The sequence below is a fragment of the Tamandua tetradactyla genome, chromosome 10, assembly GCF_023851605.1.
Source record: "Tamandua tetradactyla isolate mTamTet1 chromosome 10, mTamTet1.pri, whole genome shotgun sequence".
In the NCBI taxonomy this organism is placed as follows: Eukaryota; Metazoa; Chordata; class Mammalia; order Pilosa; family Myrmecophagidae; genus Tamandua; species Tamandua tetradactyla.
Window position 1 is genome coordinate 88,560,159 of NC_135336.1, and position 27,368 is coordinate 88,587,526.

The window sequence follows — 27,368 nt, forward strand, 5'->3', positions numbered from 1 at the left end:
CCTGATCTTAGGGGGAAAGTTTTCAATTTTTCCCCATTGAGGATATTAGCTGTGGGTTTTTCATATATTCCCTCTATCATTTTAAGGAAGTTCCCTTGTATTCCTATCTTTTGAAGTGTTTTCAACAGGAAAGGATGTTGAATCTTGTCGAATGCCTTCTCTGCATCAATTGAGATGATCATGTGATTTTTCTGGTTTGATTTGTTGATATGGTGTATTACATTAATTGATTTTCTTATGTTGAACCATCCTTGCATACCTGGGATGAATCCTACTTGGTCATGATGAATAATTCTTTTAATGTGTTGTTGGATTCAATTTGCTAGAATTTTGTTGAGGATTTTTGCATCTATATTCATTAGAGAGATTGGTCTGTAGTTTTCTTTTTTTGTAATATCTTTGCCTGGTTTTGGTATGAGGGTGATGTTGGCTTCATAGAATGAATTAGGTAGCTTTCCCTCCACTTCAATTTTTTTGAAGAGTTTGAGGAGAATTGGTACTAATTCCTTCTGGAATGTTTGGTAGAATTCACATGTGAAGCCATCTGGTCCTGGACTTTTCTTTTTAGGAAGCTTTTGAATGACTGATTCAATTTCTTTACTTGTGATTGCTTTGTTGAGGTCATCTATTTCTTCTTGAGTCAAAGTTGGTTGTTCATGTCTTTCCAGGAACCCGTCCATTTCATCTAAATTGTATTTATTAGCGTAAAGTTGTTCACAGTATCCTGTTATTACCTCCTTTATTTCTGTGAGGTCAGTGGTTATGTCTCCTCTTCCATTTCTGATCTTATTTATTTGCATCCTCTCTCTTCTTCTTTTTGTCAGTCTTGCTTAGGGCCCATCAATCTTATTGATTTTCTCATAGAACCAACTTCTGGTCTTATTGATTTTCTCTATTGTTTTTATGTTTTCAATTTCATTTATTTCTGCTCTAATCTTTGTTATTTCTTTCCTTTTGCTTGCTTTGGGGTTAGTTTGCTGTTCTTTCTCCAGTTCTTCCAAGTGGACAGTTAATTCCTGCATTTTTGCCTTTTCTTCTTCTCTGATATAGGCATTTAGGGCAATAAATTTCCCTCTTAGCACTGCCTTTGCTGTGTCCCATAGGTTTTGATATGTTGTGTTTTCATTTTCATTCGCCTTGAGATATTTACTAATTTCTCTTGCAATTTCTTCCTTGACCCACTCGTTGTTTAAGAGTGTGTTGTTGAGCCTCCACGTATTTGTGAATTTTCTGGCACTCCGCCTATTATTGATTTCCAACTTCATTCCTTTATGATCCGAGAAAGTGTTGTGTATGATTTCAATCTTTTTAAATTTGTTAAGACTTGCTTTGTGACCCAGCATATGTTCTATCTTTGAGAATGTTCCATGAGCACTTGAAAAAAGGTGTATCCTGCTGTTGTGGGATGTAATGTCCTATAAATGTCTGTCAAGTCAAGCTCATTTATAGTATTATTCAGATTCTCTATTTCTTTATTGATCCTCTGTCTAGATGTTCTGTCCATTGATGAGAGTGGTGAATTGAAGTCTCCAACTATTATGGTATATGAGTCTATTTCCCTTTTCAGTGTTTGCAGTGTATTCCTCATGTATTTTGGGGCATTCTGGTTCGGTGCATAAATATTTATGATTGTTACGTCTTCTTGCTTAATTGTTCCTTTTAATAGTATAGTGTCCTTCTTTGTCTCTTTTAACTGTTTTACATTTGAAGTCTAATTTGTTGGATATTAGTATAGCCACTCCTGCTCTTTTCTGGTTGTTATTTGCATGAAATATCTTTTCCCAACCTTTCACTTTCAACCTATGTTTATCTTTGGGTCTAAGATGTGTTTCCTGTAGACAGCATATAGAAGGATCCTGTTTTTTAATCCATTCTGCCAGTCTATGTCTTTTGATTGGGGAATTCAGTCCATTAACATTTAGTGTTATTACTGTTTGGATAATATTTTCCTCTACCATTTTGCCTTTTGTATTATATATATCATATCTGATTTTCCTTCTTTCTACACTCTTCTCCATACCTCTCTCTTCTGTCTTTTCGTATCTGACTCTAGTGCTCCCTTTAGTATTTCTTGCAGAGCTGGTCTCTTGGTCACAAATTCTCTCAGTGACTTTTTGTCTGAGAATGTTTTAATTTCTCCCTCATTTTTGAAGGATAATTTTGCTGGATATAGGAGTCTTGGTTGGCAGTTTTTCTCTTTTAGTAATTTAAATATATCATCCCACTGTCTTCTAGCTTCCATGGTTTCTGCTGAGGAATCTACATAGTCTTATTGGGTTTCCCTTGTATGTGATGGATTGTTTTTCTCTTGCTGCTTTCAAGATCCTCTCTTTCTCTTTGACCTCTGACATTCTAACTAGTAAGTGTCTTGGAGAACGCCTATTTGGGTCTATTCTCTTTGGGGTGCGCTGCACTTCTTGGATCTGTAATTTTAGGTCTTTCATAAGAGTTGGGAAATTTTCAGTGATAATTTCTTCCATTAGTTTTTCTCCTCCTTTTCTCTTCTCTTCTCCTTCTGGGACACCCACAACACGTATATTTGTGCGCTTCATATTGTCCTTGAGTTCCCTGATCCCCTGTTCAAATTTTTCCATTCTTTTCCCTATAGTTTCTGTTTCTTTTTGGAATTCAGATGTTCCATCCTCCAATTCACTAATTCTAGCTTCTGTCTCTTTAAATCTACCGTTGTAGGTATCCATTGTTTTTTCCAGCTTTTCTACTTTGTCCTTCACTCCCATAAGTTCTGTGGTTTGTTTTTTCAGTTTTTCTATTTCTTCTTTTTGTTCAGCCCATGTTTTCTTCATGTCCTCCCCCAATTTATCGATTTGGTTTTTCAAGAGGTTTTCCATTTCTGTTCATATATTCAGCATTAGTTGTCTCAGCTCCTGTATCTCATTTGAACTATTGGTTTGTTCCTTTGACTGGGCCATATCTTCAATTTTCCGAGCGTGATCCATTATCTTCTGCTGGCGTCTTCTGCTGGCATTTAATCAGATTTCCCTGGGTGTAAGACCCCGCAGGTTGAAAGATTTTTCTGTGAAATCTTTGGGCTCTGTTTTTCTTATCCTGCCCAGTAGGTGGCGCTCGTGGCGCTCATCTCTCTGCGGGTCACACCAGTAAAAGATGCTGTGGCTCCCTTAACTTTGGAAAATTCTCACTGTAGGGGAGGGTCGCCAGCCGAAGCGGCTTGGGGGAGTGCCAATCCGAATCTCCCAGCTGCCCAGGGATCCGCGCCTGGGGAGGGTCGCCGGCCTCCGCGGCTTGGGTGAGCGCCTGTCCAAATTTCCCAGCTGGCCCGGGGCGCCAAGCGTGGTGGGGGCCGCTGGCCTCCGCGGCTTGGGGGAGCGCTTTTCCAAATTTCCCAGCCAGCCCAGGGCGCCAAGTGTGGCGGGGGGGGCGCCGGCCATGGCGGCTTGGTGGAGTGCCTATCCACCGTTCCCAGCCGGACCAGGAAGCCACGTGTTTGGAAGGGACCCCGGTTGCCGTTCTCCGCGGCTTGGGGATCTCCGAGCCAATTCTCCCAGCTCGTCCGGGGGGCCGCGCGTGGGGGTGGGGGGCGCCAGCCGCCGCGGCTTGAGGGGACCGCCTGTCCAATTCTCCCAGCCGGTCCGGGAATGAGGGAGGGAGGGACTCCAGCTGCCTGCCGCCCCGGCCCGGGGAAGCCCGCACCCCTCGGCGATCTCACCGGAGCGGGTTCTCCCAGCCAGTCAGCCGTTCCAGAATGGGGTACGCTGTCTTCTTGGTCTCTGTCGTGGCTCCGGGAGCTGTTGTGTATCGTTTCTACTTCTCTAGTAGCTGTTCTGGAGGAGGAACTAAGACCTGCGCGTCTTACTAAGCCGCCATCTTCTCCGGAAGTCCTGAAATAGTTGAGCTGTGTTCCAGTCACCTTGATTCTTGAAGACAATTGTATAAAGATACAGCTTTTACAATGTGACTGCGTGATTGTGAAAATCTTGTGTCTGTTGCTCCTTTTATCGCGCACTCCGTGGGGGCTCCAGGTCGGGCACGTTGCGAGGGCTCCCAGGGAGGAGGCAAAACAAGGAAAGACAGGAACAGAAAGGAAGACCAAGTTCCGGTACCAGCGAGTCGCTCCGCGTTCTTAAAGACTCCAAAGCTGCCGCTGCCTCCGCCTTGGGCTTTATGGCCAAGACTCCCTGAAAACTGGATTTTTAATAAGATCTTTGAGTAAAGTACATTTGTTTCCCAAAACTGTTCCAATTCTTGGTGATGATTCTGAATTTGTGCCATACTATAGCCCTCCCCAGCATTTCAAGCTTCCCTAAGGCTCTCATAGCAACATGACTCCTAGGAATAGCCTCATGTTCTACACACTTCCTTCCACTTTCCCATAAAAATGCATCTGAATGTCATTTGCTGTATTTTAATAAACATATTCTTACTAGTAATTGTTCTTGATTGTGGCTTAATGTGTTTACCATATGAAAGAATTTGTATCTTAACAGAGAACTTCTGAACATGCAAAACCTTCACCCAAAATAATCAATCTCCAGGGGATTTCATGCACCAAGTAGAGAAGCAAGAAAAGCAAAACTTGGTATAACCTGATATATCTGGAAGTAAAACTTTTCACGGACAGAAACATAGACTTTTCATCTATTAAAAGTGATAAAAATGTTTACAACTGATTTTTTTTTTTATGCCACATGATGTGGGGCTTGCAAATGGTTTTATGCTTGACTTCTCTTGCTTAGGATAAAAATGCAAATTACATTAGAGATTGCTATTGGACCCCCAAGGGGGCAGATGTAGTTAATTAGGGAGATGCCCTTTGTTTTCTTTTTTTTGTTGACCCTAAGGGATATACCAAACATCTCTATAGTGTTTCTTTTGAAAATCTTATTTAGCTTACAGACAATTTTCTAGTATTCTAATCAATTTATAAATTGATGCTTTTAGAATTCTAAGCTTAATATTAATTCTAAAGCTTCCTTTTACTTATGTAAAATTCTCAAATTGTTAGTATAAAAAGATATTTTCTTTTCCTAGAAGGGATTCAACATGTCCTCATTCTTCTGGCTTCATTCCATAAAAATGGGGTTAACATATATTTTGTTTCCTATTCTGGCTGCTTTAAATGGATATGGCTATTTCAATTCATGTAGTCTGTTAACTGTGAGGCAGAGCTTTTATTATTCAGTTACAAAATGCACAAAAAAGAGAGAGTTTTAATGATCAGAATAATTCCATATAATTTATTATGCTTTTCTTAAGATTTTACAGAGCTTAAATTCATGAGATTGTTTTGAAAGGTATTAAGCCTCCCCTCCCCCCAACCTTTGGCAGTTGTTCCATATTTCAAAGGAGCCATTTTCTGGAAATTTATTGTATTGGCTTAACTGCATTTCTGGGTTTTATTTGTGATCCAGTTGTATCTAAGGGGAGGTGACAATCCTGCAGTCCATGTAATTATATTCTTTGTAATTTCACAATATCTATTTCTCACTCCTTTACTACTCTCAACATATGCTATTCATTTATATTCTTGCAGGGTCATAAGTATAGATTTAGTATTTTCATTAACAGTCCACTTACTCCCACACAACTTAGAATATATACATGACTTCAGGGTTCTCAGCACATGCATTTAGACAGAATGACATCAGAGACCTGTCAACAGAAGAGATTAAGAAGGGTGTCAGTTAAGACCGCATTTGGCTTCCTGTAACAAAAACTCAACTCTAGAAGCTTAACTAAACAGGGGTTTCTTTCTCTGGCTTGGAAAGTGTGAATTCAGGCAGCGGGACTGATCAGCTACTCAAGGAAGTCATCAAAGACCAGATTCCTGCTCTGCTATCCTTAGCAAGTGGTTTTCATCCTCAGTATTATAGGAAAAGAGCTCTACCTCCAGCCATTCAAAGGAGAGAGGGCAGAAGGCAAAAGTGCATACCAGCTGATTTGGTCTTGTGTTATCAGGAATAGTAACAGCTTTCCTGGAAGTTCCCAGGTCACATAGCCAAGGGAGTCTGGAACATGTGTTTAAGTGGGTACACTGCATATTTAATCAGGATTATGTTGGAAAGGAAAAAAGAAAAATGGATATTAGGAAGGCAATTAGCAGTGTGAACCACAACAATAATTTAGGAAAAGGGAAGTGAATAGGGAATAAAGCATCTCTGATCTAAAGATCAGTTCTGACACCACAAATGGTGAATAGAAAAGGTATCTGTGCACCCAGGAGTGAAAGTCTCTCTGCAAATATAGGATATGACTCCCAGGGTTGAACCTGGCCCTGGCACTGTGGGATGGACAATGTCTTCCTGATCAAAAGGAGGAAAAGAAGTGTAACAAATAAGGATCAGTGGCTGAGAGAGTTCAAATAGAGTCAAGAGGCTACTTTAGAGGCTGCTCTCATGCAAGCTTCAACTAGACTGCTATTTACCATGGTTTGGCAAACCCCAACCAAAACCATCCCTGCCAACCCTAAAAAGAACACCTAGAGTTTTATCTGAGATTCTACAAAGGTTCCATACATTATGATTACTTTATAGAAACCTACAACCTCCAATTGGGTTCCTAAGCCGGATAAGTACTGAAACCCAGAGAGGCCAGCTTCTCCAGAACATCAACTAGTTCCATCCCCCTATCCTAGCCTACTGACAGCCCTTTCCAACATGAAAAAGATAGAATGGGCATAGCCCAAATACCCCTAAAGATAGGTAGAAAGATCAAAAGAGAAGGTGGAGTTACAACAGAGAAGATAGGATTTAATAAATATTATTGCTAAATCATTATACTGATATTTTTTTTAGTCTCCAGTATCTTGAAGCAGCTAGAAGTAAAAACCTAAAATTGTAGAATTGCAACACATACCAAACTCTGAAATCTGTTTTACATCAAATTGTTGTGTGCTTTGAAATTTACTGCTTTTCTGTATATCTGTTATTCATATATGCTTTGAAATTTATTGTTTTTGTATATATGTTATCTACAATAAAAAAGAAAAGAATGGAAAAGAAAAAGAAAAGAAAAGAAGAGGTGTCTGTGAAATCGGTGCCACCTGAACCAGGGCACGGGGGATTGAGAGCTGGAAGTCAGGGAAGAGAAGGGCTCCTTGTTACCTTCACCATGATTCACTTAAAGATCCAGAAACCTGAACTGTTAGCCCCCCAGTGCTGACTGACCCATCTTTTGAAGGCACATGTTCCCAAAGCTGCAGAAGGGAAGGAAGAAAACCAGAATGATAATTTACTAATTTACCATGAGAGTATAGCTGGCAAGAGTATCAAGTACTGATGTTCAAGAACCAAGCAAACTCTCCTTGTAAGCAAATATACATGCAAAGTCAAATAATCTTAGAAAGAAATCAGATGGATGTGAGCAGAATGACCTTAATGGTTGATGTGGTGGAACCAAGTCTGGTAGCCTGAGGCTCCCATTTTGGTGTTGTCCTGAGGTAACAACATTCATGAATAAAACATTGTGTCCTTGGCCAACACACGCTTACCTCTAGGTGAGGATCTCTTGCTTTGTTTGTGCCTCTAGCTTTTCTTTGGCTTCAAGTTCTGATTAATTCCTCCTTCTGAAGGTCACATTCTTTCCTGAGATGTGTTAATATATTCAGTGCGGTTACCTTCAAGTCTTGACCAGGTGAAGCAGACATGGAACTGGCAAGAAATAGATGAGGTACTTGAGAGTTTAATAAAGTGACAACAGTGAAGGGAGGAAACCCACCAAGGGACACAGAAGCATCATGGGGCCAACCACAATGGGGAGGTATCACCAACTGTAAAATGACATTACTTTGGTTATAGCTCAGTGTTAAGGCTGCCTGACAGTAGCTGCAGCCACAGTCAAACCAGCGCCTGGCAGTAAGAGAGCTGAGCTCTGGTTTCCAAATATGCCAGGGAGTGAGGAGACAGGGGAGCCCATGGATTCCAATCCCAGAGGCTCTCCTCCAGGGCACAGAGCAGTGTGGAGAAGTCTGGAGAGGATATCTGAAGGGGCCAATGGTGAATATACAGCACCCCTACTGACCATTCTGGTTCACTATGATAATATGCTTATCTCTCCTTTGTACAACTAGGTCTTATGCCACAGCTTTTATAACTCAGAGAGCAACCATTCAACTCCATTTCCAAAGTACTTCTTATATTTGGCACTTTGGTCCAGAGTTTTTCCTTAAGAGTTCAGTACATCTCCCTCCCTCTGTGTCCACTACAATTCATGCCCCCCCTACCCCCCAAGGCCCAGATAGCTCATTAATGACTTGGGTTTCCCTTTTAACTTGGCTGATAGGAAGCTAGTGATAGCTTTGTGGTTCACTTTTATCAAAGATATGTATTTTGGTATGTACTTCTTAGCCTCTTTCCTACCTCCATTTTATTTCTTTCTCATGTATTTCCTTTCTTTTTTTACTCCCTGTGCTGATCTGAATCTATTATGTACCCGAGAAAAGCCTATGTTCTTTTAATGCAATCTTGTGGGGCAGACATATGGTTGGGTGGGAACTTTTGACTAGATAATTGTTTCCATGGAGATGTGACTCTGCCCATTCAAGGTAGGTCTTAATCTGCTTACTGGATTCCTTTAAGAGAGAGACATTTTTTGGAGAGAGTTCAGAGCTGAGAGAAGTTAAGATAGACAGAAAACCCCTGGGAGAAACAAGCAAGGACCCACAGAAAACCAGGTACATCTTGGAGTGAAGACCAAGAAAACATTGCCATGTTCCTTTCCATGTGACAGAGGAACCCTGGATGTGGGCAGCCTTTCCTGCCAGAAGGTATCTTTCTCTTGATGTCTTAATTTGGCCATTTCCATAGCCTTAGAACTGTAAATGTACAATCTAATAAATTTCTATTGAAAAAGTCAACCCGCTTCTGGAAGACTGCATTCCAGCAACTTTAGCAAACCGAAAAACTCCCTTTTTAAATTTACACACATTCCTCACGTTACGGAATGGGTATCTCTAGGTTAGGGATTCACAATGTTGATCTTATTGACAATTTGGACCAGATAATTTTTTGTTGTGAATGGGGAAATGAGGCACCCTTGTTTATATACTATTTTATCCATGGTTTACTTCCCCGTGCACTGTGTAGAATGTTTAGCAGCATCCCTAATCTTTATCCACAAGATGCTAGTAGCATCCGCCCTAGACTGGCTTGCAATCCTGACCTTACCAATTGCTTCCTAGGGAACATAATTGCCCCCAGTTGAGAACTTTGCCATAGGTATATGCTAGGGGTTAAGTAAAACTGTGGTTTAAGATATGGCATGCCTAATTACCGTGTCAATTTTACTAAAACATAATTATTTGCAGTATACTTTTATTAAAACAGATATACTATGGAACAGATTTTGAAACTTGCATGAATTTTAAGTATAAAAGGTCAAGAGCCCCAGGCTACAATCCTTGGTGTAAATATCAACAAATACATGTAACAAAGTCATCAGGTCAGATTTTTGTTTCTTGCAGATATGTGGCTCTGGTTGAAGACTGTGTTAATGTGCTGTCTCTGACAGCTCCAGTAACAAATGTTACCCCTTCCACAATCAGGCACTCATATCAAACTTTCAGTAACTTTACCATGGGTTTGAGAGTTATGAGGGGTTATGCTCAAGTTTTGTGCAGTCTTCTGTCATCTTGCTGGCTCCAACTCCACTCTCTTCTCTCATACCTCCCTAGCTGGGTACAGAAGTCATGTTAAACACCTAGCATTCTGAGAGTCTCGCTTTCTACTCCAAACATCTAATCATGATACATTTATTTATCATATGTACATACATTGTGTGCATGTTTATATATATATGTACAATTCTTTTTCTAAGAGGATCTTTGACATTAGCTTCTGGGAGAGTAAGAATTTCTCTACCTCATTGAAAGAATATATGCAATAGAGTGAGAGAAATTTAGGGCACCTAAAGTGTAATCTCAGGTCAATGAGCTTGATTAGGTTTCATATTAAACAATCTCTTCTATATATTTTGTTTTATCTCAACTTTCCTCTAAGTCTTGATCTTTGGGGTTATAGTTCTTAAAAATTAACTGTTTTAATGCTCTTCTCCATCATCGGATATTTTCTTTAACCTACATTTTGGTTATCAATTGTTGTATAACTACCTCAAAACTTAGTGGCTTAAACCAATAGTCATTTTGTTATCTCTCATATTTTTCTGAGTTTACTGGGCTCAGCTGGGAGGTTCTTTTGGCTGGGGTTGCAGTCCTGTATAAACTGGACCAGATCAAAACATCCAAAACTGCTCATTCAAATGACTGGTATTTGATGCAGACTACTGGCTGGTTACTTAGCTGGAACTGTTGATTGGAGAGGTTACACTTAGCTCATGCTTGGCTCTCACAGCTTGGTGGCTTGTGCTGAGACTGAGCATCCTAAGAGAGATCATTTCAAAAAGGAGGAAGTGGAAGCTGCCAGTCCTTAAAGGCTAGACTTAGAAATGACAGTCACTTTTGCTGTGTTCTGTTGTTTATGCAGTTGCTGAGCCAACCCAGATTCAAGGGGATGGAATATAATCTTCCCCTCTTGATGGGGAGTGAGAAACATTTTTCAGTTATCTTTGGTATACCACAGCCTATTTTCTAAAAACAATACTTTATTGTTTTAGAGCAGTTTTAGATATATAGAAAAACTGCACAGAAAATAGAGTTCCTATATACTCCTTCCTTCCCTACCTCCCAGTTTTTCTATTAACATCCTGCATTAGAGTAGTACATTTGTTACAATTGGTTAACCAGTACAGACACAATATTAGTAAATAAAGCCCATGATTTACATTTGAGTTTACTGTTGTGTGGGTTTTGACACATGCATCATGTCATGTGTCCACCATTACAGTATCGTATAGAAGAGTTTCAGTGCTAAAAAAGTCTCTGTGTTCCACCTACTCTAGAGATGGTTAAGTTCATGTGTTAACTTGGCCAGGTTATGGTGTCCAGTTTCCGTTTTTGGTCAAGGAAGCACTGGCCTGATTCGTCACTCTGAAGATATTTCACGGATTTCAATTATTAGTCAGTTGACTGCTTCTGCTGGGGAAGTCACAGACACACCTAGTGGCCATCTCCCAACAGTAATCTACTCCCACCTCCTTTTCTACTGTGTGCAGATACTTCAGTAAATTTTCCTTCTGCAGGCCCCAGGAGATATTTAAGATGTTTAAGGAAATGGCCTGACTAGGCCTTTAAACTCGGAAACCACAGCAGACCCAGCTACTTATCAGGGTGAGAACTCTTAGGGGCATGGCCCCCTCTCTGAGAGTTGTATAAATACCCCACCCTCAGACAGTTAAGGTGTCTCTCTCCTCTGATGCCAAGAGAAGTGTGTGGAGCTGCCATCCACTCCACAAGTAGTTTGGCTTCCTCGGGAGACTAGTAATAGGATCTCTTCCTCTACTCTTTTGGACTCTGTGCTATGTAAGTATTAAAGCAGTCATTTGAAAGTTTCGATTATGCCTGAGCCTGTGTTCCTATGACACACCATGTAGCAACTTGCTTTACAGCATCCATGGCTGATTACATCTAACAACAACAAAGGAGATTGCCTTCAGCAATTAGAGAAGTTTCATCCAATCAGTCGAAGGCCTTAAAAGGAGAACTGATGATTTCAGCAGTCAGATGAGAGAGAATTTCTATCTCTATTTCAGCCAGCCAGCTTCTCCTGGGGAAGTCACAGAAACCTTCATCAGAGTTCCCAATTTGTAGCCTGCCATTTGGAATTCAGACTTGCCAATCCCCATAGTCATGTGAGCCAATTCCTATAATAAATCTCATTAAAATAACACACACACAGACTTCTGCTTCTGGAGAACTTTAACACACCCCTTTCCCTCCAAACCCTTGGCAACCACTTATCTTCATACTATCTTTATAGTTCTGCCTTTTCCAGAATGTCATATAATTAGAATTAGTGCAGATTTTATAGACTTGTTTCTTTGACTTATTAGCATTATGCATTCAAGTTTCCTTCACGGTTTTTTATGGCTTGATAGCTCATTTCCATCACTGAATAATATTATATTTTATGGATATACTACATTTTGTTTACCATTCACCATTGATGGACATCATAGTTGCTTCCAAAATTTTGGTAACTATGAATAAAGCTGCTACGAGCATATTTTTGTGTGAACATCAATATTCATTTGGGTAAATACCTATGAAAATGATTGCTGGGTTATATGGTAAGTCCATGCTTAGCTTTGGAATAAACTGCCAGACTGTCTTCCGAAGTGCATAAACCATTTTTTTTCCCAACCAGTAACGAATAAGAATTCCTGTTGCTCCACACCCTTGTCAGCATTTGGCGCTGTGCTTTGAATTTTAGCCATTCAAACTTGTGTGTAGTGGTATTGCATTGTTTTAATGTGCACTTCTTCCTGCTTTTAACTTTTGGAGGCACAAGATTTTTTTCCTGTTTGGGCTCTATATTGGTCCATTTTGTTAGTCATGAAATCTGTTATATGAGCAACACCTCCTTCATGAAGATGGCTCCTGTCCTACTGCATTCTTCTGCCCCAAAATTGTCTCCTTTCTTTCCTTCTTTCTGTCTTTTCTTGATCTAGATTTTGCGGACATCTCAAACCTAGACTACATCTTCACAAGCATGTGAAAATCAGTCATCTTGCTCCAGAACATTTTCATTTTCTTATAATAAGATATGTCCATTTTCCACAAAATCTCCCAACTTGGGGGTGTGTATCACTTTAATCCATAATTGAAAAGGTGTCAAATAGCAATTTTTCAATTTGGGCCGACAATTTTGACAAATTCCACAGTTTAGAGTCTACTTTTTTTTTTTTTGCCCAAAGGTTGTTAACTGATTTAGTGAATGAATATTTAAAGACGAAAAGAGCTAGGCCAAGCCAACAGAAATGGAATTAAAGACATTCTGAGGAGGCTCTAGGGATGTAATGATGGGTGGGGTGCAGATGTCATGTTGCATCTGTGGAAATGAGGGTTAAAGCTGAAGGTACAAGGGAATACATATGGATATGCAGATCTTCTCTGAGGTTGGGAAGGAGGTTCAAGGGTTACAATGACCACATCAAAACTCCCAGGATGTACATTATGTGTTATTGTCTAAACATTATGCTTTATTGTCCCTTATGGCCATCAATATGTCCCCTGGTCTTTTCACAAATGACTCATATGCAAGTGGTTTGGCCTTCTCGTTTTCGAGAGCCAGGTAATGACAGACAAGCCTGTCACTGAAGGTGAAAATGACGTTGTATATTTCTAGATTTTTTTTTTAAGAAGAATTCTTTGGCCTGTGACTCAGTATTACTTGAATGGTTTTCAAAGCTAATTTATAATAAGAATTTATTTTAGTAATAAAATTAGTACAATGGCTAGAAAGAGAATATGTTTAGGAAAACTCTGAAAAGGGAATATTCTTGAAAGAAAGGTGGTGCTCTAGTTCACTAGCTGCTGGAATGCGATATACCAGACACAGACGGCTTTTAAAAAGGGAAATTATAAAGTTGCGAGTTTAGAGTTCTAAGGCCATGAAAATGTCCCAATTAAAGCAAGGATATAGAAATGTCCAATCTAAGACATCCAGGGAAAGACACCTTGGTTCAAGAAGGCAGATGAAATTCAGGGTTTCTCTCTCAATTGGGAAGACACATGGTGAACATGGCAATATCTGCTAGCTTTCTCTCCATGCTTTTTGTTTCATGACGCTCCTCTAGGGGCATTTTCGTTCTTCATCTCCAAAGGTCTCTGGCTGCTTGGGCTCTCGTGGCATGGCTCTAAAAAGGGACTCTCTCCAAAATGTTTCCTCTTTTAAAGGATTCCTGTAAACTAATCAAGACCCACCTGGAATGGGTGGAGTCACATCTCCCAGGATTCAAAAGTTAATACCCACAATTGGGCAAGCCACATCTCCATGAAGATAAGCTAATCAAAATATTCCACCCAGCAATAATGAATAAGGATTAAAGGATCTGACTTTTCTGGGGTACACTACATATCCAAACCCGCACAGGTGGAAATGCACATATATAGCATTTTGTGATCAGTATAGAAAAAAGAAAAACATTTCGCAACAGAAAAATTTGCCATCTTTCTCTTAGTCAGTGGGAAGGGTAAGTTAAGGGAACATCAATAAGCTGTGATATCCACAATTCATGAAGAAATCCTCCTAAAGTATGATGCTCTAAAAACAGAACTATGGGACAAAGAAGCACTAATTGCAAATCGCTGTAAAAACAACAGCACTATGCCACCAAGCTAATTTTCCCAGTTTCAAAACTATTATCAACACCAATTAGAAGGAATCATAAAACAAAACCAAACCGTTTTTTTTTTTTTTTTTTTTGCTATGGAATCTTTCTTCCCCTATAGGAATTGGGCTGAGGCACCATCATTAATTATACCAACGAACCACATAAAAATTGTTTTAAAAAGTTTTAGTAAGATATTTTAACACATATGAGTGTTGGTGTGAAACCTCTTGAGCCTGAGAATCTTAAAAGTGACCAATTGAGTAGACTGTTGTTCTAAGTACAACAAGATTACTAAAGGTTTTGTTGGTCTGGCAACTGATGTCAGTTCTAACTCTGGAAGTCCAGAAAGGATAGGTCAGATCATAAAAGTTACATGTGGATATGTACACTGGTATACAGGCCTTGAAAGAGGCTTTAAAGTATTTACTTTTCAAAGCAAGAGAAAACTGAAAATAAAAATTGCCACCTCACTTGAGTATTTTGCTGCATCAGTATCATTCATTCATTCAATCTGCCATCTGTCTCCCCTTCCCCACTCTTATCCTTCTCATTGCCTCTAGAATCAGCTTTTTAAAAAATTGCATGACTCTAGTTTAAAGACCTCTACTTACTCCCTCCAGCCCAGGGGATCGAGGCCTGAGGCCTCTCCCATTCCGACTTAGTTTTCTTTCATTTGCTGGTTTCATTTTTTCAACCTGCCTCTACTACATACCATAAACTCTGAGTCAAGACTTCTCAACTGGATGGAAGATCATCCGCATCAGTATGGAAGATGCAGATCCCAGGACTCCACCCAGACCTACTAAATCAGAATCTTTAGGGACAGGGCCCAGGAATCTGTATTTTAAGAAGTACCAGAGAGATTCATATGTACATTGAAGTCTGAGAATCACTACCCACCACTTTACTAAATCTCAACACCTTGGTTTACCGCTGTAGGATTTTTCAAATTATTAAACACCACATATTATGTCAAAATTTTCAGGCTAGAAAATAACATTACCTACAGTAAAGAATGGGTTCCTCCCAAAGAAGAGTGTCTGTTCTTCCTCCAGTGGAAACTGCACAGGTGAGGAAGGAAGAATGTAATCACATTGGCTCAGGGTGAAAGGGGGTTAAAGCCTCAAAAATTTTTCCATGTCTATAAAAGAGGATTTTCCCAAACCTCCTTTCATGATCTACTCCCAAGTTATCATTTCCAATAAATATCTACATCTCTACTATGAACTTAGGTAGACCAAAATGCCACCTACCTTATACCTTTGGACTTTTGCATACATCCTTCCCAATTAAGACCCAATGTAAAAGTTACTTTCTCTAGGAAACCTTCCTGGGTCCTAGGCCATAGTGAATCTCTTCACCCCATGCTCTTATTTCATTTTCTCATGCCAATTTCACAATTTCTCATGAAATTTTCGCTTGTGAAAACTTCAATTTTCACAAAATATTTTCTCATGTATTTTGGATGTAACCCAAATGTCCCTAGGCCTTATAGCCTGTGGTTACAAATGCAGTCATGTTGGTGATAGTACCTGAATTCATTAACTTGGTAACCTCTTTAGCCCTGTGAGCTCAAGGGTTGTTTTCTTGTGTTCAAGAACCGAGTCCACACACCTGGGGCTGTAGCCTTCCCGCCACCAATCTCTCTGCCTCTACCTCCACCTGAATTCAAAAGCCAACAACAAAATCCCCTCACACAAATCAGGTTTCGGGTCTGGCGCCATCTGCCCAGTAAGTCCAGAGTCAGATCAGCTGACACAGCTCCAGGGTGCTCGCATCTCCCTCTGATAAGCACAAACTTCGCCATCTGCACACCTCAGAGAGACGGTACTTTGAGCTCCAGAGGCACTTTGAACGTTTGGCAAATGGCTTGAGAACAAAATTTTTAACCTCACAACCGGGATAAACACTAGAAAAAGCACCAGAGGAGGAAAGCGCGACCAGGGCTTGAGAGAACCTGGTCCCAAGTCTCCTGGCTATGAGTGGACGCCGTTTTCATTGTGAGACTGAAGTAGGGTTGCCAGATGCTTTCTACAAAATCCCTCGGATGCGCTGGGTACATCCTTATCAGGAGGTTCAAATACCGTGTGAACCCGGGCACCGTGCCACCCCCCGGGGAAGCGAGAGGAGCTCTAACCATGGGGCGTCAAGAAGCGGCTCCTCTGGGCCTGTGGAGTGGGACGTGGGGCCAGGGCTGTTTTCCGCGGGCAACTGGAGTTGGAGACGACTTTGCTGGATTCCGGGTGTCCAGAAACGCGTGGGACGGGAAGGCCGTCAGCATTTTCCTTACAGCCCAGGTGGGGGAGGATGAGGTGGTCTTCCGGTGGTCTGTCCGTCGGGAGGGGGGGCAAGCGCGGAGGCTGGAGCTGCCCGCTGCTAAGCGCCTCCCTGAAGCTTGCCGCGCCTTGCGCGGGCTCCCCACGGGAGTTCCCGGCCACCGCGGACCCCGGCGTGTACCCGCCATCCCGCGCGGATTTAGGCGCCGCGGGCGGCAGGGCGGGGCCTCGGCGAGGGGCGGGGCTTGGAGGGGGCGGGGCGGCGTTGGGAAGGCGGGCGTGTGGAGGAGGGGAGGGGAGGGAAGGGAAGAGAGGGAGGGAAGGGGAGGGGAGAGAACCGGAGGGGAGGGGGCGGCCGGCCGCCGGGAGTGAGTCACCTGACCGCTGCCCCAGCCGCTCGCCGGGCTGCTAGCCGCCGTCAGTCGGGCCGCGCGGCGCCTCGGCTCTGGTGAGTGCTTCGGCGGTCCCGCCCGCCCTTCCCGGGCAGGGTCTGCACAGCGCCGCGCGGGATCGAAGCGGACGGCCCGTGAGGGGTAGAGCGGCGAGGGGGCCCTGGCGGGCAACTCTCTGGGTGGGGGCGCTTCGTGGGGCCGCCGGTGGGGTGGCTGCGGCCCCTGTTCCTGGAAGTGGCCGCGTCGGCCGGAAAGGGCGATCTGTCGGCGCGCCGTGGCTCCCTGCGCGTGGCCAGCGCGGTTGTTTACGGTCGGCGTTGTACTTTACCCCCGGCCGGGCGCGGCGGGCGGGGGCGGGGGTGAGCCAGGGGCGGCGGGGTCCGGGACACCTCTCCTCCCTGTGGGTCCCTTGGGGTCCTGCCCCGGCCCCCCTCCCCGCACCCTCCAGTCCGCGGGCCGCCCGGGCTGTGACACATCAGCACCGCCCGCGCGGCCGGGCCAAGGGCCGCTTATTGTCCTCCCGCCCCCACCCAGCGCCCTCCGCAGCCGCGGCGTCCAGCGAGCTGTTTGCCTGAGCTCTTGGCCCTGGTGTGTGTGTGTCGCCCGTGTCATCACGTGAGAAAGGCCAAGTTGGCGGCTGGTGCAAAAATGCCACATTCTCGGGCTGCATTTTAAGAAGAGTGGTTTGGGGGACTGGAGATCCCAGGTCTCCCTTTGTTGGAGTTTTGCCCACACGTTGTAATTGAGACTCTCACAGTATGGTGAGAGTGGGTGTTGCTTATCGAGACACCAGCTTTGTGCTCGTCTAATGTAACATGAGTGCCATTGCTTTCTCGTAACCCAGCGGTTTCATGTCATTGAGTGGAATTGTGCAGAATGTTTTTATGCCGTGAGCCTTATGGTTTAAGCGGGGTGATTCAAGGTATGGTGTAGTAGTAAATGTAGAACAACGTGTGCGAAAACAAGCTACAATGTCATGCGTGAAGGAACAAAGACTTCTATAGGGATGCTGATCTTTTTTGAATTGTCCGTGTTGGGACTGTTATCCATGACCCAGGTCTTTGTTCACAGATTTTAACACTCCTTAAACCCCGGAGGGTTTGCATTTAAGGCGGTTGCAGAAAGATAAAAGGGTGGAATTACTCGACAGGTTCGTGGTGGAGCATTTGGGTGCTTCACATGGTCAAGCAAAGAAATGGAATGCTTCTTCCTGGTCTTGGGCAGTGGTGCAACGACTGGGCTGGGCTTGACGGCACTTGCCACTTTTGCCTTTGGACCCCTTAAGGAAGACTAGGGGGAAAAGGCTTTTGGTGAGTCAGACTTGTGCCAGCTTGGAGTTGGTTGGCTTTTGGTGCTGACTGCATCGTGTGTTGTTGTTTAACCTATACCTGTGTCAAGTGGTTTACCATTGTTTAATATGTTGGTTGGATAACAAGGTGAAAAGTGGGGTTGCTGAGTCATTCCCCCTAGCCTGAGAGGTAATTAGAAACAGCTGGTGTAGATACTGTCATCACATGCCTCCACTATAAAATGCCAAGAAACACTCCGGAGGGGTTGCTTCATGAGGCCGAAGGGGACCCAGTGGGGTTGTCTGTTTAGATGCAGGTAGTTTGTGGGTTAAGTGCAAGCACACTTTTAGGAAGTGTACCCTTGAGGTGGTGTTTAAACAGAGCAGGCTGGTGACCTACTGCCTGAGAATAAATCTGTGCTTGAGAAAGCTAAAGCTGGGGAAGAAATTTGCAGCTAGGAGTAGAAGTAACCCAATAATTGTAATGAAAATATTTACTACTTTTACAGCTGCCCCTTCCCCCATCGGTGGTCTATATATTTCAAAAAGTGAACTTAATTTGTTTTTCAAGTGTCGTTATAAGAACACTGAAAGGGCCTTCCTCTTAAGTTTTAATGCTCCCTCAACCCCCCACAATTTTTCATGCCTACTCTGATAGTCTCTGGTGGCAGGTTTCATTGGGTCAAGTCTAGAAAGAGCCATCTAATGAAAGGCGAGCCATATGTGTCTGGTCTCTTGGTATAGTGTGCTTAGTTTCCTGTTACATCTTGTGTTATTATTCTAGATGCTTTAAAAATGAGTGCACAACACAGTATACCAGGCTCCATTGCCAACAGTGCAAAAATGGATAACATGAGGGAGGTGATACGGATTTTAGCCTGTATATTTTTGATGGCAATTCACCTAAAACATTTTATGTTAGAAAAAACGATTACTTTTGTTATTTTAAATTTGGGACGAAAAGAGATTAGAAATCATGAATGTTTTAGGATTGGGGTCTCCAGGGTAGGATGCAGGATGACTCATTGGGAAAGAAAATATTAAAACTTTTATTATTAAAATTGAACTTTTATGTAAAACAAGAATTTAAATCCAAAGTACAGATGAACTGTAGTACATGCACATTATATAATGTGGGTTCATGTCCCCCTCTTTAGAGAGGAACTTAAGAGTTTGTTATTGACTGCCTGGTAATATTCTTTTAGCACTGGAATGCTTTTTTTTTTTTTAAACTTTAACTTGCTTATGAGTGATCATTCTTCCAAGATGTTCTTAACATTTCATTTAATTCTTATTTCATATATATATTATATATATATATTATAAAAGTATACTTTAAAGGTTAGATGTGTGTGTATAAATTTATTGGTACATTTCTGATGTTCAGGATGGAGATAGGAAAAGTTGCCCATTACATTTGATACCATTATATTTTGAATTTGGAGGCAAGTCAAGTGTTTACGTTGTTTAATGTATATTATTACCACCTGAAAATAATCTAAACATTGGAGAGTAATATGTATATAATATATATATATTATGTAACAAATTCTTTTCAAAAACTACCCTGTACTCCTACTCCCTGAAGTGGACATATATGTTTTTATTGTTGTTTTGCCATGTTTACACTCGTCCTTGATGAAGATCAGTAAAAAATTCAGCAGATCCCTAAAGCATTCCCCCCACTTTAGGAGAAGGTGACTTATTCAGAAAAGCAACCTTTAAGACATGTGATTTGGAGTGGGGGTGGGTGTGTGGTTAGTGTTTACCATTCAGTTAAATCTCATGCCGTATGCCTTCTACACCCCTGTGCTGTGAGAAGTATGCTCAGAATAACAATTGCAGAGCCCTTGAAAATTACTAGTTGTCAGAGATTCTCTTCACTATGCTGTTTTTGCCAAGACTAATGTTTTAGGAATCCCGCTTCAGTTTTGTGACAGATGCTGTGCTATGGAAGATTTATTTTAACCCTTAAACCTGCATTTCCTGAGGGTTCTACTTAGTGGAGGGCCAATTTTATATACTAGAACAGATGACTTATGAGATTATTTTGATTTTTAAAAAGATGCCAAACAAGGTAATCTCCAGATGCCCAGGGTGTGGGTAATTTGAGAGGTATTCACCAGAATTCAGGCCCCTTGGAGGGAATAAACATTTCAGGACCATAGATAAAACATAGGCTGGCACCACCATGAAATGAGGGCTGCTGGCTTGCTTTGTGTGCAGTGTGAATGAAACTTGAATTGTCAGTTTGATCACAGTATAGTTGACAGAAAAGCAGTAAGCAAAGTGGTGAAAAATGGGGCAAATGGAGCCAGACTGGCAAATGGAGCCAGCTCTGCCATTTACCAGCTCTGAAGCCTTGAGTAAGGTACTTCACCGAGGTGTACCTCATCTGCAAAATGGGGATGGTGCCAATAGAATCCACATCATAGATATCGTTGTAAGGATTAAATGTGTAATCTGGTTTTAAGTGGTAAGAACTGTGCTGGCCACCTATTAAATGTCAATAAGTATTAGCTGTTATTTTCTGTTATCCAAAATCAGGAAAGTACTTGGTGGCATACATAGCCACATATTGCAGCCTCTCTGAGCCAAATGATAGCCATTGATCTTGAGGAGAGTCAGGAAGGCATGTGGGTGAGGAGCAGGCTACCACCACAGGGAAAACAACTCAAGTGGACACTGACAATAAGTCAGTAGCATCATCTCAAATACCTAGCTTCTACGGACAAGGTACAGAGGACATAGCTTTTACTGAAAGGAAAACAATTTGCAGCTAAGTGCTCTGGAGACATTCACTTGTCAGTTGACTGGTTGGCTGTTGAAGAAATAAAAACACTTGCCTTATTTCATGTAGTCTCTTTTCCTTGTTAAATCTGAGGATGTTGTGGCCCAGCAGGTTTGGTAACCTGGCCACTCTCTCCCTGCTTATTAGTATTAGGACAGAACTTGGGTGTCACGGTTCTCATTCCAGTGCCCCATCCAGTTTCTTGGAAACATTTGGAATGTAAATTAACTTGCCCATTACTTCTTATAAATATTGTATTTTCTTTAGATGACATGCTTATGCTAATGTAGAGGAAGTACCCAAAAGAACAGAAGATATGATTATCAGATGGCCTCTAAACATGGTCATGTACCTATTAATATTTCAGAAAGGTTGTGTCAAACATTTGACCATCCCTTCAACCAAAGCGTTTGTTTCTTGATGGTGAAGAGCTGTGTCTTCTGATCTGTGTGCCCTGGCCGTGCTTGCTCCATAAGTTAGTAGTGACTGCACTGAGTTGAGTAATATGGGTTACTCGTACACTGAGTGGAGTAATATGGGTTAGTTCTGTGGGGTTTGAAACTTGAGAATTTTTAACTGATTGAAGGAGAGAACATTATGCATTGTGTATCTTAAGTATATACCCAGGACTAAAAGAGTTTAAACTCTTTTGACCTTTTAGAGTTCTGCTTTCTGTTTTCATCACTGGTGTGATTATGGAGGAAGCAGCTGGATTTAAATCATTCTTCTATTTCATCTCCTGAGATAGAGAAAAAAATCGTGATTTCTTTTTACCTATAATCGCCTTAAACTTGAATTGAGCAAAATTTAATTCAGGTCATCTAGATGTTAAACCTATTAAAATCTAATACTTTTTCTTTAGTATCATTACCCTTCTTAGACGAGATTCTTTGTTTTATTCAGGATCAGAGGCAGTTTAGAAAATATTAAATAAAATAATAAAAACTGTCCCAAGCAACTGCAGATACAAAGGAATAGGGGTTGCCTTGCCAAGATCTTGGTGGTTAATTACTGTTGTATGAGCACAGTGGGCATGCAGTAAAGTTGGCTGGCTGCTGGGAGTTCCTTTCTCAGCAGTGGCACAATTTTGAACACATTCTCTTAATGCAGCTGAAACCGAGTGCAAATTTTTAAAAAATAAATTTTAATGTCTTAGGTAATTCATTATGCAAAAGAATATTTTTGGTAATAAAATAATTATTTCCAGCTTCTATTTAGTAAATATAGTTTCATTTCTTTATTCACTTCTTAGATTGGATCTATAATAGTGGACAGTTGTACTCTACTCCCCCATTAAAGTGGGATACAGTAAACAGTATTCGTATGATAGGGTCATCTTGTGAATTTCTCTGTAGCCTGAACATTAGGACTATCCCACCGCCAATGCTATCGAACAAATGGTAGTGTGAGGAAAACAGCTTTGGTTCTTTTCTCCTCTCATACCCTTTTTTCTGTTGATCTTTTCTTTGTACTTACTTTCCTGCCTCCGGGACTTTCAAGGGAGATGTCTTTGATTTAAGGAGATGAACTCTTCAGAGCCCTGCTGAAGAAGCTAGGAGAACCACCCACTCAGCTCCCTGTGGATGGTTTTTACGCTTTTCCCTTCATCTTCCTGGTATCTTTGTATGCTTAAAGCCATATGTGCCATCGGTTTTTTGGAAGTCAGTTAAATCAGTGGAGAGGGTTACTCATCCATCAGTTTGTTATAAAATGTTTAACTATAAAAAGATTTATTAGTTTGTAATTTATTATGTTGTTTTCGAGTAGGTGGATTTTGGTAAGATCAGTAATTTTATCAGTGTGCCTTTTGCATTTAAATATTTTTTAAAAAAAGTAAAGTGATTATCAGATCATGGCCCAGGACTCATCATTTTCCAAGAACCTAATGTCTCTTTATGTACTCTGTTTTTTTTATTTTATTTTATTTTTTACATGGGCAGGCACCGGGAATCGAACCCAGGTCCTCCGGCATGGCAGGCAAGCATTCTTGCCTGCTGAGCCACCATGGCCCGCTCTATGTACTCTGTTTTCATCTGAGGAATAGTCCCAACATGGCTCAGCATTCTCCCCAAGAAAGAATTCAACACATACTCAAATTAGAAGGAGAAATAAGAGATAGCGTCACTGGTTCTTTTAATCATATTTTCTACATTGATGAAAAAGCATTTGCCTGGCTCAGTAGAGTTCTTTGCATACATATCTTCAGTCCTAGCTGTCATCCAGAGAAATCAAAGGAAATGTCAGGTAGAGGTGAGTAGCTGCTATCGGCTTTCCTTACCTAATGTTCCTGGTAAAGGACTTTCACAAGTACTGATCAAACTCTATATTTCTCTGGATTTTTTTAAAAATGTGGTTTGTTTCTGAGAGTGTATCTGTTGTCACTGGCCTCATTCATCTCTTTCACTGGGCTGCCTCATTCATCTCTTTCACTGGGCTTCAGGAGAGTTTTGTCTTTGGTTATTTTCTGTAATGGTTGCGAGATGGCTGCTGCAAGTTCAAGTGTCACAGGTAGATAGGATTAAGTTTCCTGGAAGAAGAGAGACTCTTTTCTGGGGTCTCTGTTAGTGAGAAAAACCCTTCCCAAAGCCTCCTTGTAGATGCTACCCTATCCCTCTCCGATCTGGATCTGTTACTGGGCTAACATTGCATACGAGCTTCTGCCTTAGCCAGTGTCAAAGGAAATGGGTCCACTGTAATTGGCTTAAATTGATTATGATTCATCTTGGGTTGGCTCCCCAGATATGCACAGCCTCAGGGAGTACGTACAGATGTGAACACCATTAGCGCGGTTAGAAAATGAGGAAATGAGTGGTTGCTGGGTGGTTGGTCTGCAGTGTCATCTTTGTGTTTACACCACTGCCATCGCACCCATATAAACACACAGATGTGCACTCCTGAGTAGAAAAAGAAAATGCTATTGTCTTTGGATGTGGAATTTTAGGTGTTTTTTTCTCCCTTTCATGGGTTATATTTTCTGCTCTGATCAAGTATTACTTTTGCAAACAGATCAAATAGGTATTTTAATTTTTCAATTTAAAATTTTAAATGACCATTTTACCAAAAATGTATATGTAAAAGAAATGATATATACAGTACTTTAAACAGCTCTAAAGTTCTGTTGTTCTCTTAATGTTTTCAGGGGAAGAAGAGCCCTCGGTACCAGGAGGGCTGCTGGGTCTCTCCATCTGAAGGGCATGTCCACCTGCAATATACCTGTGGCTTTCCCTGGGTGGTGAGCTTAGCCTGGCTCCTATAGAATGGCTGATTCGGTGGCCAGAGAAATCAGGGTTCTTTGGAATGCAAATGCTTGAATCAGGGATACAGGCAGGATCATCCCTCCCTCTGTGTTTACTTGCATCATTCCCTTCCTAAGAAGGAAAGCTGTCCTCTTGGTTAGTCTAGTTCACTCTTTCTTTCAGACTTCAAGAGTAATGGCACCTTAAGTTTATATAGTGTTCTTTTCGCACCCGTAAACTTTTCAGAGCACTTTTATATGTTCAGAGCACCACTGTGTGTTTCAGTCTTGTCTGGTCCTCCAGCCCATATTTTATGTGAAATTTTATTCATAAAGAATGAATAGCGTAGAGTCACAAAATAAAAATTGATTATGATTTGTTTTTCCCATTTGAAAGTAGCTGATAGACTATGAAAAATGGTCAGAGTACGCTTCTGAGAACTTAGCACTTCTTTGGATAGAATTTAGAAAGACTTACTCATTCTGCTGACATAGTTTTTGTCTCAGATAAAATGAAATAGTATTTACCTACTCAGTGTTTACTCAAATAACATTTAAACAGATATTTCAGTTTTTTCTTTTTATATAGCCCCCAAATCTTAGTTTTGACTAAATCTTGTGATTATCATATATTGAAAAGTAGCTCTTGTGGGCTAGAATGGAAAATGTAGAGTGGTTAGAAGCTCTCATTTCCAAGATCATTATTTTGATTTCCAAATTAAACATAAATTACAAAAAAAAAGATTTAAAAATTATAGTGTCAGTTTAAGTATACTGAGATATTGTAGCGCAGTGGTGGCTGTGAGAAATGAGGCTATTTTTAAATAAATCTTTTAAACTGAGTACCTTTACTTGAATTAAAAAGTTATAAGTCTGTGATTCATTTGAAATACTAATTGCTCTGTTGTAACTGCTGCCTTATTTAATTCAAATTATTTGTTTTACTCTTAGTCCTTTACTTTTCATTCAAGTTTACTGTGAGTTGCAGCTAAGTGGTATTTAAGGAATGGCTGGGAATTTGAAGAGCACGTCTTTTTGTTGTTGTTGCTCTGTCTTGGTTTTTCACTTACTGTGGATATAAATGCGTAGACCTACACAGGGTCGTTTTAACTTTGAATTAATTTTAGGGCTTTGACTGCCAGACAGCTAGAAATAAATAATTTGGATCATTGTTATAATTTTTACAGTTTGAAAACAAAATGACATGGAATCTTTAATATTTTATTATGAATTTAGAGCATAGATAATACTTCTCTATTGAAAGTAGCTTTTAATAAAATATCTCCTAGCTTTCTTTCCTTTTTGAATTTTCCAAATGCAGTTGTGTGTAACTATAGACTTAGATTTAATTTCAGCATAGTTTAGTGTCAGATCCCTTTTAATAATATATAAAATTGGTATATAATCCAAGAAATGTTAATCAGAAATTAATTAATCAAATATTGACTATAAGGGACATTTTTCTATAAAATGTCTATTTAATCTGTTTGTATTACATTATTTATTCTCATAGGAACTTAGTTTTTTTTGGTATGCTGTATGGCGGAGTCACATTTCATTCTTTTTCCATGTGAATATCCTGTATTGCAGCATCAATTGTTGAATTTTTTCTTGTTTGTTTGTTTTTGTCAGGTTTGTCTGTTTGGAAAGTGTATGGGCCAGGAACCAAACCCCTTGTACTTACTTTTATCTTACTTCCTGTTACTCTTTGTTCTTCGGTCTTTTCCCCCATTTTAGCCCCTCCTTTCCATCATGCCACTTAGGCCACGCGACATTGATTGCAATGTATTATTTGGACCTGTGGGTAACAACCTTTCTGACCTTGTTTAAGTTAATGAACCTCTCAGAGCATCAGTTTTCTCATCTGTAACATAATTAGGTCAGATAGATGAATGTACATTTTTAGTTAGAAATTCTTAACTCTATGAAATTAGCAATTATGTATCTTAGGCAGACTTGTGCAGTTTTTAATACATTCCTTTTACTTTGTTGAGATCTTTATTAGACACTGAATTTTTATTGAAAACAGTCAAGGATCTTTGGATATTGTAACTTAATTCTTGGATTTGTAGAATTATTTCCAGTATAGTTTTCTTTTGTCACTTGCATAATGGCAATAGTAATGATAAAATATTAATGATCTTTTGCCAAGTACTGTGCTATTCATTTTAAATGTATTTAATCCTTAATATTAAGTGTTGATGTTCATGGGAAAGTTGGGTAATTTGCAGAAGATCACACCGCAGGTTAAATCTGTAGAGGCTTGATTTTATTCCAGTACTCCTGTTCTTTCAGATATGATCCTGCTGAAAGTGTTGAAATAACACTTGATTGTGCATATTTGTTTAGCACTTTATATTTTATGAAGGGCTTTTATGTGAAGGAATTTTGTGAGATAAGCAGGGCATAGGAAATTAAGTTGTTCGGATGGGAAGACCTTCTGACTTGTGGGTGTTTTCTTCCTTATTTGATTTTAACAGGATTATTTGTTTCCACATCAAACTACTTTTTCATTTTGGATTTCAGTGAAATTTAATTTATTATATAGTGATTATTGCAAAGTATCAGTTTAGGCTACTGAGTTTAAAATTTTCCCATGAATTTTCAGTATAGTGACAAACTAATATCTGCTGATGATGGGAGGAAATATCTTATAAAAAGGAAAAAAATAAGTGGCATTCCTTAGAGACTCTAAGACAGTGGAAGTACATGTGAACTGCATTTTTAACAAAGGCATTTTTTTTTGTAGCTGTTTATCTACTGGTTTTCAGATTTTAAAGTAATGTGTGTTTATTGTTAAGAAACAAAAGAAGAAAATAAAAATTTGTACATGTAATCATGTTAATATTTTGATATATATCCTAACTGGGAGAGGAAGGAAGCAAGATTTCTCAGGCGTGCCTAGTAATGAGTACTCAGTACGAGTGGTTGGATACATGATGTGTTGAAGTTCAGGGGAGAAAGTTGCGGGGCTAGACCATAAACATGGGCCAAGTCCGTGTAGTGATCATGGCCCACCTGTGCCTCTGCAGAAGTTCTCCGAGGGACATTTGGAGACAAAAGAAAGGAAAGATCTGGGGACCAAGCCCTAGGCCCTCAGCATTTGGAGGTTTAGAAGAGAAGGAAAATCCAGCAAAGGAATTGACAAGTAACTGCCATTGAGGTCAGTGGGCAATCAAGTTTG

General features: G+C 40.7%; 1 protein-coding gene across 8 annotated transcripts in view; it reads left to right on the forward strand.

The window, feature by feature from the left end:
• BACH1 (BTB domain and CNC homolog 1) overlaps nucleotides 1-27,368 on the forward strand; it is a 92,869-nt gene that overhangs the window by 25,447 nt on the left and 40,054 nt on the right. The window contains exons 1-2 of one of the 8 annotated variants that reach the window (XM_077118800.1): nucleotides 16,906-16,926; nucleotides 27,217-27,347. The exons of 1 other annotated variant lie outside the window; for it this stretch is intronic. The gene's annotated coding sequence lies outside the window, so the exon portion shown is untranslated. Of the gene's footprint in view, nucleotides 1-8,529; nucleotides 8,741-16,829; nucleotides 16,927-27,216; nucleotides 27,348-27,368 lie in introns of those variants that run through there. 6 more of the 8 variants (XM_077118802.1, XM_077118799.1, XM_077118803.1 and 3 more) reach the window with 6 other exon arrangements.